Source organism: Sceloporus occidentalis, unplaced genomic scaffold (genome assembly GCF_023333645.1).
Source record: "Sceloporus occidentalis isolate IW3139 unplaced genomic scaffold, rSceOcc1.0.p SCAF_1, whole genome shotgun sequence".
NCBI classification, from domain to species: domain Eukaryota; kingdom Metazoa; phylum Chordata; class Lepidosauria; order Squamata; family Phrynosomatidae; genus Sceloporus; species Sceloporus occidentalis.
In genome coordinates, this window is record NW_028316981.1 from 177,166,162 (window position 1) to 177,183,988 (window position 17,827).

General features: G+C 41.8%; 1 protein-coding gene across 2 annotated transcripts in view; it reads right to left on the minus strand.

Moving 5' to 3' along the window:
* Positions 1 to 17,827, minus strand: part of SYN1 (synapsin I) — a 123,534-nt gene that overhangs the window by 93,205 nt on the left and 12,502 nt on the right. The window lies entirely within an intron of this gene.

Genomic DNA, 17,827 nt, shown 5'->3' on the forward strand with positions numbered 1-17,827 from the left:
ATAGTAATGTCTGGTAATATTTTGTCTCAACTGCAGTTGCCAGCTTCCCATCCTACCCCTGTAGCTATGCCTTTAACAGCAGCTGTGTGCTTTTTGTGCAATCATGAGTCAGTGGTAATGTTTATCCCCATGCTGCCGAATGCTTCACTGCAGTGCCAGATTTATGCACAAGCTAAGCAAGCTACTGTTTAGAGCCTCAAATGATGAGAAGTCTCTAAGTATGTTTTTTAAAAACTAAATATTACATTCCATATCACTGTTTGGAAAAAAATAAAACAGGAAAAACATTAAAAGATATAGGTTTACTGCAAGGTTGTGCAGTTTAGTTATATTGTGCTTCCAACAATATACTTGCCTATTTGGTCAACATAGATGCAAATATACAACTGCATCATTTTTATTTTATGTAATTGTCTTTGCTGATAGAGTAACACACATTTTTAATAATACTATGGGGCCTTTAAAGTTTACCATATGTTAGAGCCACAATATGTTTTACCTGTACCCCAATAGGTGATTTCCGCAAACCATTAAAGGCAGAAGAGAAGGCTGGGCCTTTTGTTATGGTTGATGATGATGTTGTTGCTCTTGTTGTGTGCCTTCAAGTCCTTTCCAGGTTATGGCGACCTTAAGGCAAACCTATCATGGGGGTTTCTTGGCAACATTTGTTCAGAGAAGGTTTGCCATTGCCATCCCCTGATGCTGAGAGCATGTGACTTGCTCCTTTTTCCTAGTTTTGTTCAGCAGCCTTACATGTTATTCACACTCACACTCTGTTTTTAAGTACGTACTCTGCTCTCCAGTTATGCCCAGTTAAGTAGCTGTATCCTTCACTGCAGTAGTTCTTTTGGTTTCCCCCTCTGACACATTGTGGAAGCATCATACAGCATCTCTGGGATTAAAATGACACATCAACACCTCCTTGATTGCCACATGCTGCTGCTGCTGCTCACAGCGCAACTAGTCACCTCGCAGGTGCCGCCTCCCTGTAGTCTGCACATCTGTGCAAGTCATGCATTGCTGCATTTTGCTGTCCCCAGGAAATAGAGACTGGCACATATTCATAAACAATTGCTCCTTTGCTTAGAAAGGACACTACAGACTGGTGCTAAATCTCATCAGTGGCTCCTGTTTGAATGTGCTAGCTCAGCCATGAAACACAGAAAAAGCAATCTCCAGGCAGGTGTGCACAGTGGATTCCCATTGCACCAAGTATCAATAGCCTGACTGTACATCTAGAATGAGAAGGAAGATCTTCTAGGCAGATATTATAACTTTCAATCAGAAGAGCCAGATGCAAAAGAGGACAGAACTTATCCTGGACCTTCAATAGTTGTGTAGACATTGGAATTTCAGCAAATAAAGCTTGTTGTTGTGTGCCTTCAAGTCAACTCCAACTTATGGTAACCCACTTTTTCTTGGAAAGATTTATGTGCCATTGCCATGCTCTGAGACTGAAAGGATGTGACTTGCCCCAGGTTACCCAGTGGGTTTCCATGCCTGAGCAAGGATTTAAATCCTGATCTCCCATAGTCCTAGTCCAATACTCAAACAGCTGCACCATACTGGCTCTCAGCATCAGAAAAAACTACACCTATTGAAATTTCCATTTGCTCTCTACACAACCACAACTAGTTCATTTTTTAAATATGTCCACCCTATTTACAAAGGCCCAATGTTTATCTTTATAGACATTAAGTGTTGTACCAGAATTTAGATAGTACACACCACATTTCTCAAGGTTAATGTCTGACACAGGAAGATACCCAAAATGCTCAGATTTTGAGAATCTGATTTTGAGAAGGAATCCAAATGTCCATCCACATTAGGGGTATAACAGTCTCTCAGTTCTACTACATTTGATGCTTGGTAGGGAAACAGGATTGTTATTCCTTTAAAACCTGTAGAGAATTTCCTTATAAGTGCACCTCCACTGAGAAATATTTTCCCTTTGAATTTCCCCCGGCGCATATTCTAAAGACATATGATTCCCACCAAAGACTGATGATCTTAGTTGTAGATCCTTCTTTAGAGTCAAACGTCCAGTATCATAGCACTCCAGAGCCACATTCAAGCCCCATTCCACCCCAAGAAACCACAAGCAACTATTTCCTTTCAAGCTGATAGATAAATACCATCTCAAAATACACAAGACACCTCAGCTTCATACACCCATTGAGACTTTCTCTATGAGAGCCTCAGAAAATCTATACCTCTAGGGTGGTCAGACTTAACTGGTGAGAGCTACTGTATCTGTTAAAGCCATAGAAAGGCAAAAATTTCAAAAGATGTTGTTTGTCATACAACAAGCAACACCTGCTGAAATTCTGCTGTTGTGTGCCTTCAAGTCTTTTCTGACTTATGGGAACCCTAATGCAAGCCTATCATGGGGTTTTCTTGGCAGGTTTCTTCACAGGATGGTTGCCATTGCCATCCCCTGAGGCTGAGAGAGTGTGACTTGCCCATGGTCACCAAGTGAGTTTATATGGCTGAGCTGGGACCATTTAAAGTACAGGAGCTGCCTCCATTTTTCAGTCTGACAAGCCTATATAGTTGGTCTCTATTGTCCTAGTTTTCTACTCACTGGGGGGTTGTTTATGTTATTTAACATAGAGATGCAAATAGGACAGGCTTCTCAGTGTTGTTGGCCTGTGGCTCCCAGATGTCCTAGCACAATGGCCAATCATGAGGAATTCTGGGAATTGTAGGCCAACAATATAGGGAATATATAAAATGTCCATCCTAGATTGAAATAAATATTTACAAATAAGATAAACCAACATTTTACTTGTACGCTACCTTTTTACTTGTACGCAGATCATCCCATACCCTCCAACATTTCACAGATGAAAACCAGGATGTGTGTGGTCACGCAAAACCAGAATGTGGTCAAGATGGCAAAAGTTAATAATGAGGAAGAATGGGATTTGTAGCTTTGCAAGATCTCTAGCCTTTTCTGTCCAAGGGTACTGGTGCCTTACCAAACTACAGTTAAAATGGTGTCAAACTGCATTATTTCTACAGGTTTTTAAAGTTTTTAATCACAAATTGTGTATGTGCTTTCTAGCTATGGTGACCCCATGAATTTCATAGGGTTTTTCCTTGTACCTTTACTCTAAAATCCCTTTCACATGTAGTCTAGCTTTCTATTTTCTGGCCTCCTCTTTTCATGTCTCTCTAGCGTAACCACACAGGAAGCAGAAAAACCTACAGTAAGGCTGAACCCATGCTGGAGAAATGACCTGGTTTTTGGCACCGCTTTAACTGCCCTGGCTCAAGGCTATGGAATTCTGGGAGTTGGTTGTGGGCCCAGAGCAGAGCTCTATCCACCCCCAGAACCACTACTTTAATCAAATGCAGAGCCTCCCTGGGAAAAAAATCAAATTGGGAAGTGGGTGATCTGTGTCACATACCTTTCAAATCCCTGTTTTAATTGGCCCAGTTTCTTTTTTTCCAAGCAACTAGCTGAAGAATTTGAAATTGGCTAATCATGTGCTTTTCAAATGATTAATCAATTAATTACTCAATTACATTTAAGTAGATTGCACCGCAATAAACTCTCAATTTAAGTGCCTGTTTGAGACACAGGAAAACACAAGATAATAAAGCAAAACTGCTAATCTTGTTTCTTCTCAGAAGAGAGATGGGAACCGTACAGATGTTGTTAGACTGCAGCCCTCATCAGCATAGCTCATGCTGAGGAATACTGGGAGATGCAACCCAGCAACCTCTGGAGGGGCACACGGTTCTGAACCCTGTTTCGGAAGGATTTTGCTACATTCCCAATTAGAGAAACATGCTAGAACCAAAGCATCTTCTGAAGAATTAAATGGAGGCTTTTAGCCTGCAGCAGGCTCAATTAAAATTGATACCAATATAAAAAGGGGGTGAAATCCAGTGTGGTGGCATGCATGGAAGTCTGCTTACACTATGAAATTTACTCCCTCTTCTCCCCCTAATTTCTTAATCTGCTCCAGATGGTCTCCATTTTCCAGATCAGATTCTGAGGATTCAAATGGGCTGGCGGAAAGAGCAAAAATCTCTCCTCCCTCTTCATTCCACTGACAGAAACAGTTCCACCAGTGGAAGGATTTAATAGGATATTCCACCCACACCGATTAATTGCTTTAGCTCATGTACTGCGTAAACTGATTAAACTTTTAGTTGATTCACCGGCTGTTTCAAGGTTGCAGCCTTTCCCTTTTCCTCTTTATATTCTCTCTCTCTCTCAAAGATGGCACAATTCACCTAACCAAGTCAGGCTCACAGATGGGCAAGCTGGGTGCCAAGATGCTTGTTGGATGCCAAGATGAACCAGGCACCAAATGAGCTTGGTGGCTCTGTGTTTATTGCAAAAAAAAATAGAAGAACTCAAGAACAGACCTCCTGGGTCAGACCAAAGGCCCAATGGTCCAGCATTCTGTTCACACCAAGGGGCCAGATGGTGGTCTAGTGAAGCCCACCAGTAGGAGGAAATATCCGCAGTCTGAGTCATTGTGTTCCCCATGACCATGTATATATGTGAGAGCTGGAGAGTGAAGACAGTGAATAAAAAGAAAATCAACATATTTGAGATACGGTGCTAGAGAAGAGTGTGGAGAATACCATGGACAGCCCAGACAACAAACAAATGGGTCCTTGAGCAGATCAAACCTAAAATCTCCCTGGAAGCTAAGATGACTAAGTTGAGGCTGTCGTGCTTTGATTGCATTATGAGAAGGCATGACTCATTAGAAAAGACAGCAATGCTAGGAAAGGTAGAAGGTTGTAGAAAGAGAGGGAGACCACACTAGATGGATGGACTCTATTAAGGAGGTTATGTGCATGAATCTGCAAGAACTAAGAAGTGTAGTCGAAGATAGGGAGTCTTGGAGATGTTTCATCCAGAGTAACCATGAGTCAAGGTCAACCTGAATGCACTTAACAACAATACTTCAGTCCATGAAGTAGGTCCATGCTTTTTTAACATCCTGGGGTAGTGTTTTGCTGTTTATCCATGCTGAGTAAGGGATTCTGGATGCAGCTGCTATATACATTGCTTATGTAGTCAGGCACATATAGCTACGGTAAGAACAGCTAAAGTAGAATAAGTGGCGTCACTAGGGTTGGCGTCACTCAGTGTGATAACTCAAGGCGTCAACCCCTCATTGACCTCTTCACGTGCCAACCATACAGAATCCTTAGTAAGTTTTTTTGTACTAACGTTACTCATACATCTAAAGTCCATATATCACATTGAATGCAATAGTAATAGTTGTGACCGAAACAACTAGCTAAATTAAAATTATACCTTTGGATTACAATATCATGCGTACAGACTACATGTATTTACATGTATATAGTTCCATGTGGTTCAAGAGAAAATCTGATAAAATGTGATGCTTTTAAAGAAAATTTTAAAATATTTTTAAAAGAAATTAATTAAAATTTTATTTTTTTAAAAAAATATATAACATTTAAACTTTAATTAAAAATAAAAAATCTTGGGCCTCTCCTTTCTCCTCCCACTGAGCCTTGCCCAGTCACACCATCTCTTCAGCGTAAGGGACACAGGCAAACACCACAATCCATTTCTGCCGAAAAGCAGATATTTGGGAAACAGCAGTGTCACCTCCACCTTAAGGTGTCACATAGTGTGGTCTGGTTCCCCTACACACCCCCAGTGACACCCCTGTGTAGAATCCCACTATTTCCCCATTCAAGCTTTGTTTATTGTATTTATTTATTGCAGAAACACGGTTGCAAGTGACATGGAAAGGTTGTGTTTCTCCAGACCCTTTTTATCCTCCTCCCAATTTGCTGCATCTAAAACTCTTCTGGTACACCGATGACAAGGTGGAAAAGGGGGCTGGAGATCATAAAAAGGCTTTGTAGAAAGGAGCTTTTTAGCAGAGGATTTGTTAACTGAGGTATCCCTAGTGACTGGTCGCTTTTTCTAGTGTTATCATCCAGGAATTTGTTTTTAATCCTCTTGTTGTTCAAGCTTGTTCAAGTTGGTGGCCATCGCTACCTCTTATGATAGCAAAATCCTCTAGAGCTGTGTGATGAAGTACTTCCTTTGATCTGTTCTGATTACACTTTTCTGCAAAAAGACAGAGTAAAAACAAAAATGAGGGGGCGGGTTTTAAATGTCTCTAATCTTTTTTAAAAAACTCCCTTTTTTGCTTCAAAGATCTATAGGTTGTTTGGTGCAAAAATGAACTTCCTGCAAAAATGAATTGGTATCAATAAGCTTTAAATGATTATTTTTTTTCCAGCTTGGTATCATGTATTCATTTTAAAGAAGACAAAAACAAGAGAATGAAGGCTTTACTTTGAGGCAACATTACCAACCACTGCCAGAACTACAAATACGATAAAGACACTCATTTGGCATAGCTATAAAGCCAAGGAAAGGGGAAAGGCTGCATCAATGGTTGTTTTTTCTCAGAGCACTGTTTCTCCTTGAACCAAGGCTTGGCCAACCATGGATGCATCTACACTGTAGAAACAGTGCAGTTTGACACCACTTTAAGGGCTGTAGCTCTAGCCTATGGACTCTTGGGATGTCTAGTTTTACTGATGCTTCACAAAATTATAAATCCCAGGATTCTGTAGGATGGAACCATGGCAATTAAAGTGGTGTCAAACTGTCTTCTTTCTACAGTGTAGATGAAACCCATATAACCCTCCTCTAGGGCAGGGATTAGCCGTGTGTCCTACATCACAAAAGACAGTTCTCCATTTGAAGATGTCTCCCATTAGAATGGTTGCCTTTTCCTTGTCCAGTGGAGGAATCCCAAGTGAGAAGAGCACCCAAGGGCTCAGAAGTTGTCTTGCAAAAATGAAATACATGGAGAGCTGACCAAGCCCCCATATAGGCCACCCAAGCGACTACCAGTACGGCGAAGTGTTTTGTATTTCTACTGCTATTAATAAATTTTAATTAATAAAAAATAAGTTAATTAAAATCAAATGAAATCATTTCATCTGTATGGATATTTCATCTTCTAAATTTGCAGGTGCAACTTTGGTACAAATTGGGGGGGGGGGGGGGCTTCCACACTATATATTTGTATTCTACTTTAATCCTGGGATTTATCTGTTGTTTGAGAAGGTGCTAGAGCTCTCCATCTGAGAATTCTAAATACCTCTCCTTAAAACCCCAGGATACTACAGGATGGTACCATGAACCCTTTCATACTATCCAATTATATTTCATGGAAAAATCCTGCAGAAGCCTGGGATTTGTAGTTCAGGGAGGAGCTAAACTGGTGGCTTTGATTAAATACATCAAAGTAGTTTGGCTTTGATTAAACTACAATACCCACAGGATTCCACAGGGTGCAGCCATGGCAGTTACAGTGGAAGATAACACTATAATTGTGTAGTGTGAAAGGGCCCCTTGCCAGTTAAAGTGGAAACATAGGCTGGGATTCTGCACTGGGAAACATACCTACAACTCCCAATGCTAACTCGCAAATATTTTTTCAGCAGGACAAGCTCCCCACAATTGCTGGGGAGCAAGATGAAGAGCAGAGAAACATCCAGCTCTCTTCCTATTGCTGGAATGTTTCGGAGGCACTTTTGCTCACTGTGTGTACAACAACTGTAAAAGTGAACTGCAATGTCATAAGACAGACTGACAACATGATAACTGCTGAACAGGATGCCAGCCATAGTGCTATAACTGTGTAGCGCAAACAGGCTCAATGTCTCCTATTGTCCTCCTTTTCAGTGATGCCTCAAGTGGCCACCTTAGCCCTGAGTCACATACTGCGGTCTAAATCAGTGATTCCCAAACTCTGGTCTTCCAGATGTTTTGGACTTCAGCTCGCAGAATCCTGACCATTAGCCAAGATGGTTGAGGCATCTGGGAACTTAACTCCAAATGACCTGGAGGATCACAGTTTGGAAATCACTGGTCTAAATCAAGGGTGGGCATATTCCAGGGGAAGAGGGCCATTTTCAATCTTCTGATACCGTAAAGGTCCCCTGAAGTGTGCTGGCAGTACACAGAAGGGACATTTTAACACAAGCCTCGAAATACCATTTTCTGACTAAGTTTCGCTCCCATACCCCTGTTCAGCTGATTTTGCTGTTTTCTTAAGACAAGAAGCTCCCCCAAACAGTGTTTAATAGCAAGCAAGCCCCATAAGACTAAATTTTCAACTGAAAAAGGAGTTTTGCAGCTGAATTGTTTTTGCTAGCTTCAGGGTGGTTCCAGGTGGTCAAGAGTCACAAGGGAAATTCAAAAGGGCAACTGTAAGCACAAAGGACACATCCCTCCACTAAATGTTGCTGTGCTGTTGTTGTTAATAATTATTATTTCGCTGACTGCACCTGTCAAATTTCTGTCTGTGAAAAGGCAGAAAACATGTCAGTGGAGAAGACAGAGAAGTACATTTAGGGTAGGCTGTGCAACGCCCTGCAAGATGTGATCTCCAGCTTTTGAAAGGGAGTACTTCTGTTCTCCAAAAGCTGGAGATCACTTCTTTCATTTGGAGGGGAGTTCCCTGACAGCCAGCATGGTATACTGGTTTGAGCATTGGACTATGACTTTGGAGAGCAGGGTTCGAATCCTCACTAAGGAGGAAACCCACTGGATGACCTTGGGCAAGTCACACTCTCTTGCTCTCAGAGAATGGCAATGGCAAACCCCCTCTGAAGAAACGTGCCAAGAAACCCCTATGATAGGTTCACCTTAGGGTTGCCATAAGTCAGGAATGACTTGAAGGCCAACAAAACACACTTCTGTTCCCCACACATCTTTTGGCAATCACTTTCAAAGGCACAGAGTTGCTATCAGATGAAATGGTGCAGTTCTCTGGTGATAGAAAGGACTGTACCACCTCTATCTGCAGGTGAAAAATACTACCTTAGTGCCTCTCATGTGGAAGACTCCACACAGTTATGAAACTAATACAGCAGCCCTGGTCCCCCTCAAGATAGTTCACTGCATTCTTCTGCAAATGTGTACCACTTCTTTCTTTGGCATACAAGACACAATCCTGGCAAATTGGGGAGCATGCAAACCTCCATGCATCTACCTCATGAAACAGGGATGGGGAAAATTCTGCCCCCAGAGGCTTGCCACAGCCTTTGGGGAGAAAGTGCCCATCCAGCCCACAAGCTGTTCCTATTATCTCTGATCCCTGACTAGAGATAAGAGGGTACTTAAAGGTATTTAAATTTTAAATACCCTGGCATGAAAGCTTCTTCATGGATTTGAGTTGTGCTTTGCAGAGAGAAAAGCTATTATCCTGGGGCTTACTCCTGAGAAGACATAACTAGAATTGAGCTGGGATTTGTATATTTGGTAGGGACACTGCCAAAATTGAAAGAATTACATCTGGTCCTTCTTATTATGTTTTGGCATCACCCTGTTGCCTGATGCTAGCCTCTGCTTAAATTCAGGCCTAAAGCACCCTCCAGAATCAGAACTTACCTCTGGCAGTGTAAAAGGTTCGCCATCCAGGTCTTAAACAAAATACAGAGTCCATAAGGAATTATGCCTGCAAGATTTAATTTCAGCCTGGTTGTTTTTGTGTTCTTTCAAGTCATTTCTGATTTATGGTGACCACAAGAGAAACTTATCATGGGGTTTCCTGAGGCTAAGAGTGTGTTATTTACCCAAGGTCACCCAGTGGTCTCCATGGCTGAGCTGGGCATTGAATCCTGGTCTCCAGAGTCGTAGTCCAATGCTCAAACCACTACACCATGCTGGCTCTTCCCCAAAGTTTTATTTCAGAATCATTTCCTAGTGTCATGCTTAGCCACAAAACATATATAATCATTGTAATCACAGAATTCAAAGATATAGCTGTGTTAGTCAGTAAAATCAGTATGATTTTAGTGTAAAGAGATCTTGTAGCAACTTTGAGACTAAATGAAAGAAAGAGGTTGGCAGCATGAGCTTTCATACACTTAAGTCTACTTCCTCAGATGCATATCCTCAGACGCATTTGGAGAATGCAGCTGAGGAAGTAGAGTTAAGTCTATGAAAGCTCATGCTGCCAACCTCTTTCTTTCAGTTACTCTCAAAGTTGCTACAAGATCTCTTTACATTAAAATCATAATTAAAGTGGGACCTTTGAGCATGTATAGAGTGGATATAAAATGGCTTCTACAATCCTACAATCACATGATATCTGGAGATAAGATTTCTAACCTAAAGAAAAATAGGCATGATTTGAGGAAGGTGCTTAAAGTCTGGTTTAGTTATCTGGATTTAATGTGCAACAGAATTTGGGGTTTGGTGCCCAGAAATTTTTGGAATATACATCAGCAACAGCATTTGTACTTCCTCTGCTTGCTTGAACTATATATAACCCATGCATTCTGTGTGAATCTTGTCATTATGTAATTGAGTCCCTAGGTGGGGCTGGGCTTATTTGTATATGAGGTGTAGTCAGCCATTTCCCGCTGAGATGCTGCCTTAAGAGAGAAATAAACCTCCCCACTCACTCTTTATTGGCATGCCCTCGAAAGGTGCTTCTGAGCAGACAACTCTTGGCACAACCCAAGAATTAGAGTTGCCAAGTATCCCTTATTATCAGACATGTCCTTTATTTGAGGGTTATAAGCTCCATCCTCTAAAGGTAGGAAAGCTTTTCCTTTTATAGGGTCTGAACAAGATGCACACGTGCAAAAAAAACCCTGTTTTGGTGGATGTGGGCCCTTCATAAATTCAAAAATATGTGCAGATTGTGCATAATGTCATCTGTGAATGCAGGCAATATGTTAATTTTAAAGAGAAAAAATAATGTTGATGTCCTGTATTGCTATTCTTAAAAACCTGGCCATGCTAACAAGAATATACAAGTTTTCAGAGTCCAGGCCTAGTCCCATAACTGCTTCAGCAGTCCTTCACTGGCTACCTAAAAAGCAGCAAAGGCTAGTCTCTTCTTTCAGGAAAGCCAGTCCTGCATCCATACTATCATAAGCTGGATTTGGTCTTGAGGGGAAACATCATGTCTCACCTTTTCCCAACATGTGGCAAAAATGTAACCATGGCATGTGTCAGCCAGGACACTGCATCTAGCCTTCTATGAAACAAGAGGATGTAAAATCCAACTCAGGAAGACTTTTCCACATAGCAGTTGAATGCCTAAATGATTTGGATGGCATAATGATTTGAGTGCTGGACCTCAGTTCTTCAGATCAAGGTTTAATTCCCCACTCAGCTATGGAAGCCCAGTGGGCCAAGTCACACATTCTCAGCCCAGAAAATCCTGTGATATGTTCACCTTAAGGTCACTGTAAGTTGGAAACAACTTGAAGGCATACAACAACAAAGGCCCTCAGACCAAAAAATAAAACAAAACAAAACTTAAGGGGTGAAATTGCAAATGAATTATTATTATTATTATTATTATTATTATTATTATTATGTTTATGTTTATGTTTATGTTTATTTATATAGCACCATAGGCTTTACATAGCGCATGAATAAATGGAGAAATAGGGATAGGCAAGGAGGATATCACAGCAATGGTGGCTGGCAGTTCCTTAGTCATTGACTGCATCCACACTGGAGAAATAATCCAGTCTGACACCATTTGAGTTCCATGGCTCCATGCTATGACATTCTGGGAATGTGGCTCTGCTCTGGTGCCACAGCAAACTATCATTCCCTGAATTCCATAGCATGGAGCCATGGCACTTAAAGTGCCATGTCAAACCAGATTATTTCTGCAGTGTGGATGCAGCCTTTAAGACTCTGAATCCACTCCAGGATTTAACTTCAAATTCAAAGGTACTTGCCACGGTGGTGAACTCTAAAGGCCAAAATACATTCAGCACCATAGATAGTTCCTTGTGAATCTACCATCGCCCACTCCCAACTCTGAGCACAGTGGTTTTCAAGCTATTTAATTTGCAGCTCAGGGTCCATTTAAAATGCACCACAGGCTCTGTGGCACTACTAAATACAGCGGGCCCTTGATATCCCCTAGGGTTTGGTTCCAGGACCTCTGTGGATACCAAAATTATAGATGATCAAGTTCCATTATGTACAGTGAGGTAGTAAAATGGTGTCCCTTATATACAATGGCAAAATCAAGGTTTGCTTTTTGGAATTTGTAAAAAATATTTTCAAGCCATGGATGACTGAATCATTGGATGCAGAATCCAGAGGTCTGACTGTACAGGACCTGTGTTTCTGAAGTGTGTTATAGGTGGAGTGGCCTTTGGAAACATCTCAGAAACTTTCATTAGTCCAAAATACTGTGGATCAAAGACAGGAACATTGGGCCTACAGACATCATTGTACCACAGTTCCTATCATCCCTAGTCAGCATAGCCAGCCATGAGAGATGATGAGAGTTGCAATCCAACAACATCTGGAGGACCACAATTTATCCAATCTCTAGTTTAAATTGTTAATTGGGACTAGGTGATATAATTTTTACCAGTAGTTCACTGTGTGCACTAGGATGTTGCCAGTCCCTTTCTGAATCCAAAGCAAAGTTTTAACCTTTAAAGCCCTGAATGACTTGTATCCACCAAATGACCTGAAGGACTGTCTTCTTCACTACTTACCTACCCAGTTCATCATCATCATCATTAAGCTCTCCCCAAAGTGCCCCTGCTAGGTTAGGCAAAGTGGCATACTACTAGACAAAGAGGGCACCCCAGCTAGTGAGATTCAGCTGGCACCTATAGTATGTTCTTAGGGGCACCAGTAGACAACTTTTATTTTAACTGAGATGTTAGAACCTTAGATAGTGCTTTTAGGCCTTGGTCATCCTTTATCCCGTGTTGGCTGTACTCTGTGATTTTATTCTGTTTCATCTGTATTGTGTTTTATTCCTCTCTTTTGTTTTATATACTTAATCTATTTGTATAATGCTCTTTGCTTGCTTGTTTTATTAGATTTCTCTCTGGCTCTACTCTCTCCTGAAATGGCTCTCAAGGTGGATATCATTATTGGCTGTTGTAAAACTGTAATAATTAAGCCAATACTCAAAAGGTAAGTTCTGCTTAAAGGCCATCCCTTCTATGCATCAGAGTTGTTATTTGTTTCTTACAAACCCCTCCCACAGTGTGCCTCTGAGCACATGCAGAATTCCCAAGATTTATTATTTTTTCACAAAAACTACTTGGATCATATTGCTCCTCAATACATGTGAACTGCCTTTTCTAAACAGAAACACTTTTTTGCCTTCCAGTGAGGATATTTGCTGGGGAATCTGTGTTGGGGAAATGTGGTATGCTACAGCCAATCCTCAACCTGCCAACTTGCCCAAATAATAGCAGGAGAGAAGTTAGCCCCCCAAAAGGTGCCCAGGTTGCTCTTCAATAAGATGGTCTACAGACAATTGACTGAGAAGGAGAGGCTGAGGGCTACACTTAAAAGCTAGACACAAGCTTGCTGTTTTCCAAACACATCCTGCAAAACGCCACCAATGTAACTATCACCAACCCCCCAAAAGAATACACATTTGTGATGGCCCTGTTTTTATAACCTGTGGTGTTTCTCTCCATCTGCCAATGTAGTGTTTTGCCAAAGTGTCTGGATGTAGATGCCTTTAAGTCACCTGTCAATTTATTGCAACCCCACGAGTTTCAAAGGGTTTTTCTTAGGCAAGGAATGCTCAGAGGTGGTTTTGCCTATTCCTTCCTCTGAAATATAGCCTATAGCACCTGGTATTCATTGCCCATCTCTCATCCATGTCAGTACTAACCAGGGGCTGACCTTGCTTAACTTCCATGATCAGAAAGGATCTAATGCCTTTAAGGTATTTAGATCACCAAATTCTCTGCTTTAGTTTATATTTGCTTAGTGCTATCTGCAAGAACCTCTCCAGTCTTAAAAGCCTGCCTTAAAAAGTGAAGATTGTGTTTGTTCTTTCTAGTTCCAGATATAGTGCTCAACAAACATGATTGTCCTAAGCAATATGTTACTCATCTGTTCAAAGTAAACTTTGGCAGGTGCAGTGTGTGAAACAGCACGCTGTGCACTTAATGGCAGTGCTGCAGTGTATTCATATGTAATGTATGCACAAGAAATGTGTGTGACAGAGAAGGCACCTCTTCATCTTTCCACTCCAAAATTTATGAGCACTCTCGACATGTCTATGTAACAGTTGGATCAATTGTTTTCAGTGGTGTGGTTTATTACCAGGTCATCTGCCATCCTAGACCCACTTAGTCCTTACCAGAGTAGGCTCTGTTGGGTTTAGTGTGTCTTCCTTCTGAATAGAAAGATTTGGCATTGTACTTAAATTATGTACAGCAAGAGATGGAACCTCTGGTCCTCCAAATGTTCAGGCCTATAATGCCCATAATCCCTTTCTACTGGCCAAACTGTGTATGGCAGGTGCAACTTATAGGCCATCACATCTGAAGGGCCAAAGTTTCCTATGTGGGTTGTTCTGTACAGGGGCTAGAATTCCCATCTGTTGTGGTGGACATGCTGATTGAGGAAATTGTCATCCAAAACATCTGGAGATAGACACATAAAGAAAGGAAGACAATCTGGGAAAGAGACTCAATACAAAAGAGTAATCTCCTGCAACCAAGATCATTCCATACAACATGGACTCTTAATTCCCATCAGACCAGTTGAAATAGGTAATGATTGGAATGACAGAAGACATAGTTTGGAATCTGGATTCAAGACCTCCTGGAGAAAGACAGGTCTTACATCCAGACTACCTGAACGCCCAGATGTCCCCATATGAACTTGCCTGAGTCTTATGAACTTTGGGGGAGGGCTTTCTCTCCATCCCATCACTATCCCAAGCTCATCTGGTAAGAACATGGAAGAGCATCTTCTTGGTGACTGCTCCTATGCTATCCAATTCCCTCCTGAGTAAAGCTAGTTGGCTCCCTCTCTATTCTTTTCACCAGGAGGCAAAGACTTACCTTTTAAAATAGGGCTTCAGTCTTTACCTGGTTGGGGCAAAGAGTTATGCAACGGGTGTGGTGTTTATAAATATGTACTATGTGTTTTATGTGTTTGAATTGTTTTTACATTAATGCCTTTAAAATTAATGTTTTAATTGAATTGATTACTTCATGCTTTTTAAACTTTGGTACCCCCTATGGATTTAGTCATTTTAACTGATATTGTAAGCCACTGTGAGTCCCATTTTGGAAGAAAAGAAGGATATAAATCAAGGCTGGCATTCTATTGGGTAGTTACAACATCGTACACTGGATTTATGATCTCATAAATGCTGGGGATTCATGTTTACAGTTGCTAATGACTGCAGCTGACTGCAAAAATGTACTTTTGCAGGCTGGCAGCTCCCCAAACTGATAGATTTCTGACGTCCTGCATATCAGGATGCTGGGAAATGACATTTGAATCACTTTCTGGGTCTTTGAGCAATTCAAGAGCAGGCAGCTGTCGGATCCTGGCACAATTGCTTGTCTTGAAGCACCCCATGGTTGAAAGAGTGCTGCAGTCATCATTCCCCAGCACCCCAATCTGCAGCAATCCAGAAACCCTTCAACTGGAGGGCTGTCTGGATAAAAAGTTAGATTTGGGGGGATGATATTGTCAGACGTAACTACATGATGGAGCTCTATCTTCACAGTTATGTCTGATGACGCAGGATCTCAGTCGAGAGAGAGAGAGAGAGAGAGAGAGAGAGAAAATTATCTTCTATTTATACCCCGCCTTTTCTCTAAAGCTGGGACTCAAGGCAACCCTTGCATCTTGTACAGTGGGCTCTTGGTATCCAAGACCCCCTACGGATACCAAAATCTGTGGATGCTCAAGTATCATTAAAGAGAATGGCACAATAAGATGGTGTCCCATTTTTAAAATTTCAAAATCAGGCTTTGCTTTTAGGAATGTGTGTGTGTGTTTTTGTGGAGTGAATAGTATTTTCAAGCCGTGGGTGGTTGAGTCCATGAATTAAGACTCCATGGATATCGAGGGCTGACTGTACTAACCTAAAATATACAAATGAATGAATGAAAAATGGGGGGAAATAGATAAAAAAAGGGACAGTGATCTGTTTGGGAGAAGCAATGGAAGAACGGGGGAAATCCTTAGTAAACATGGACAGCTGGAGCAATTTTGTTGGACACTCTCTAAAACTCCACATGACAGCTCAATATGCATGCATTTATATTTACAACACCCTGGCATCACAGTTTATATGTGCATACTAATGCAACTGCCCACGCTTCAAATGGGCATAGTCATCATGCCCTGTGAGGCCAAGACTGGGCTAGTTTGTCATTTCAGTTTTCAATCAATTCTCCAGCTTTCAGTTCTAGCAAAGTGGCCCGATAAAACAAACATTCTGGTGGACTAGTGGGAGTCTAGCAGGGGCCACTTCTACCCAGAAACCTTCAGGCAAGGCAGTAAAGGCTGGCCCAGGAAGGGGAATGCTTGGCCTCCAAACTGTCTGGAGACTTCAACTCCCAGAATCCCAAGCCAGGAGTTTCCCTAGCTGGGTAGTCGCTAGGAATGAAAATAAATTGAATGAGTGGTGAGAAATGGGTTTCCTGAATGTTTGGAAAGCCCTACCACAAAGAATACGGGGGGGGGGGGGGCAAAAGTCTTTGGAGCATGGGATGTCATGGGACTTCATGAAAAATGTACATAGATTTTTTTTTGTACAAATAACACTATGTTCTGCACCGAAAGCAAGTTTTCTGTGCAGAAAACATTGGTCAACATTCTGCATCAATCTGAAATTTTGACAGAGATGTGTCACTGATACAATGCACAACTGGGTTCCAAAAAGATGTCTTGTTGTGCAATCAGGTTTCCCATTGGGTAACAGTACAAGTTAGGCATCAAGATCCTTGTGCAACTGCCACACTACTGGCTGTGCTTGTGCAATGCTCCTGATGGCATAGCAACATCTCCCCCCCTCCACAAGAATATGAATATTGTGCAGCAGCACAAGTCTATTTTATGCAATTGAATATCAGCAGGATGCCAGCTGTTATTTTCTGTAGAGAAAAGGATATTTCTGCACAGTAAAGGTCATTTTTGTGCAGAAAAAGCCATTTTCTACACACACATAAATGTTTTATTTTGTGTAAAAGAGAAAGAGCAGTGCAAAGACAGGGTGACTAGATGTCCTAATCACAAAATAGGACAAGGCATCACAAAATGTAGTACAGTCACGAAAAATGTAGGACATGACAACATGAAAACTATCAGTATCAATTCATGCTTCTTACTCATGCTCAAACTGGAAGAAATTTTGAAATTCCTCCTGGAGAGAAGGCTGATATGGAGGAGATGTCCTGGGAAATGAGAATGTCTGGTCACCCTATATGAAGAGGACCAAAGCTTTCCAGCAAGGCTCAGAAGAACATGAGATTTTGGACAAAGAGCCAGGGAAGTGAGCAGAGACTGCAAGTTGTACAAGGCAGCCTTTTGATCATCTGCTCTGCTCAGCACTGGCACACCCGATGGGAGACGGCAGGGAAGCGAGGTCTCGGTGACACCTCCTTAGGGCTGCCCATGCTTCTGCCAGAGCCCTGGAGATACTGACACCCTCCATCCTGCCCTGCTGTGAAACAAGAGCCTCTGTCTGCATCCTGACACAACATGCCCAGCAGGAATCCAGAGCTGCCTGTGACAAATGCCAGCAAGTCTTGCTCCCCGTGGCCCAAGCCTCCAGAGGCTGCAGCCTCTGTGCCTGTGCAGAATCCCTTCCCTAGGACACATATTACAAAGAGAGGGGAATGAAGTAGATTTTAATTCAGTGGGAAGTGCATCCAGGCCAGCCCAACTATCAGGTAGAGTGAGGCAGCTGCCTTAGGCAGCAGATTCTGGACATCATGAAAAAACATCACATTTCTTATTATTCTGTAACTGTTGGGAACAGAAAGTAGTGCTTGTGGGACATCTGGCCCTTGATGCTGA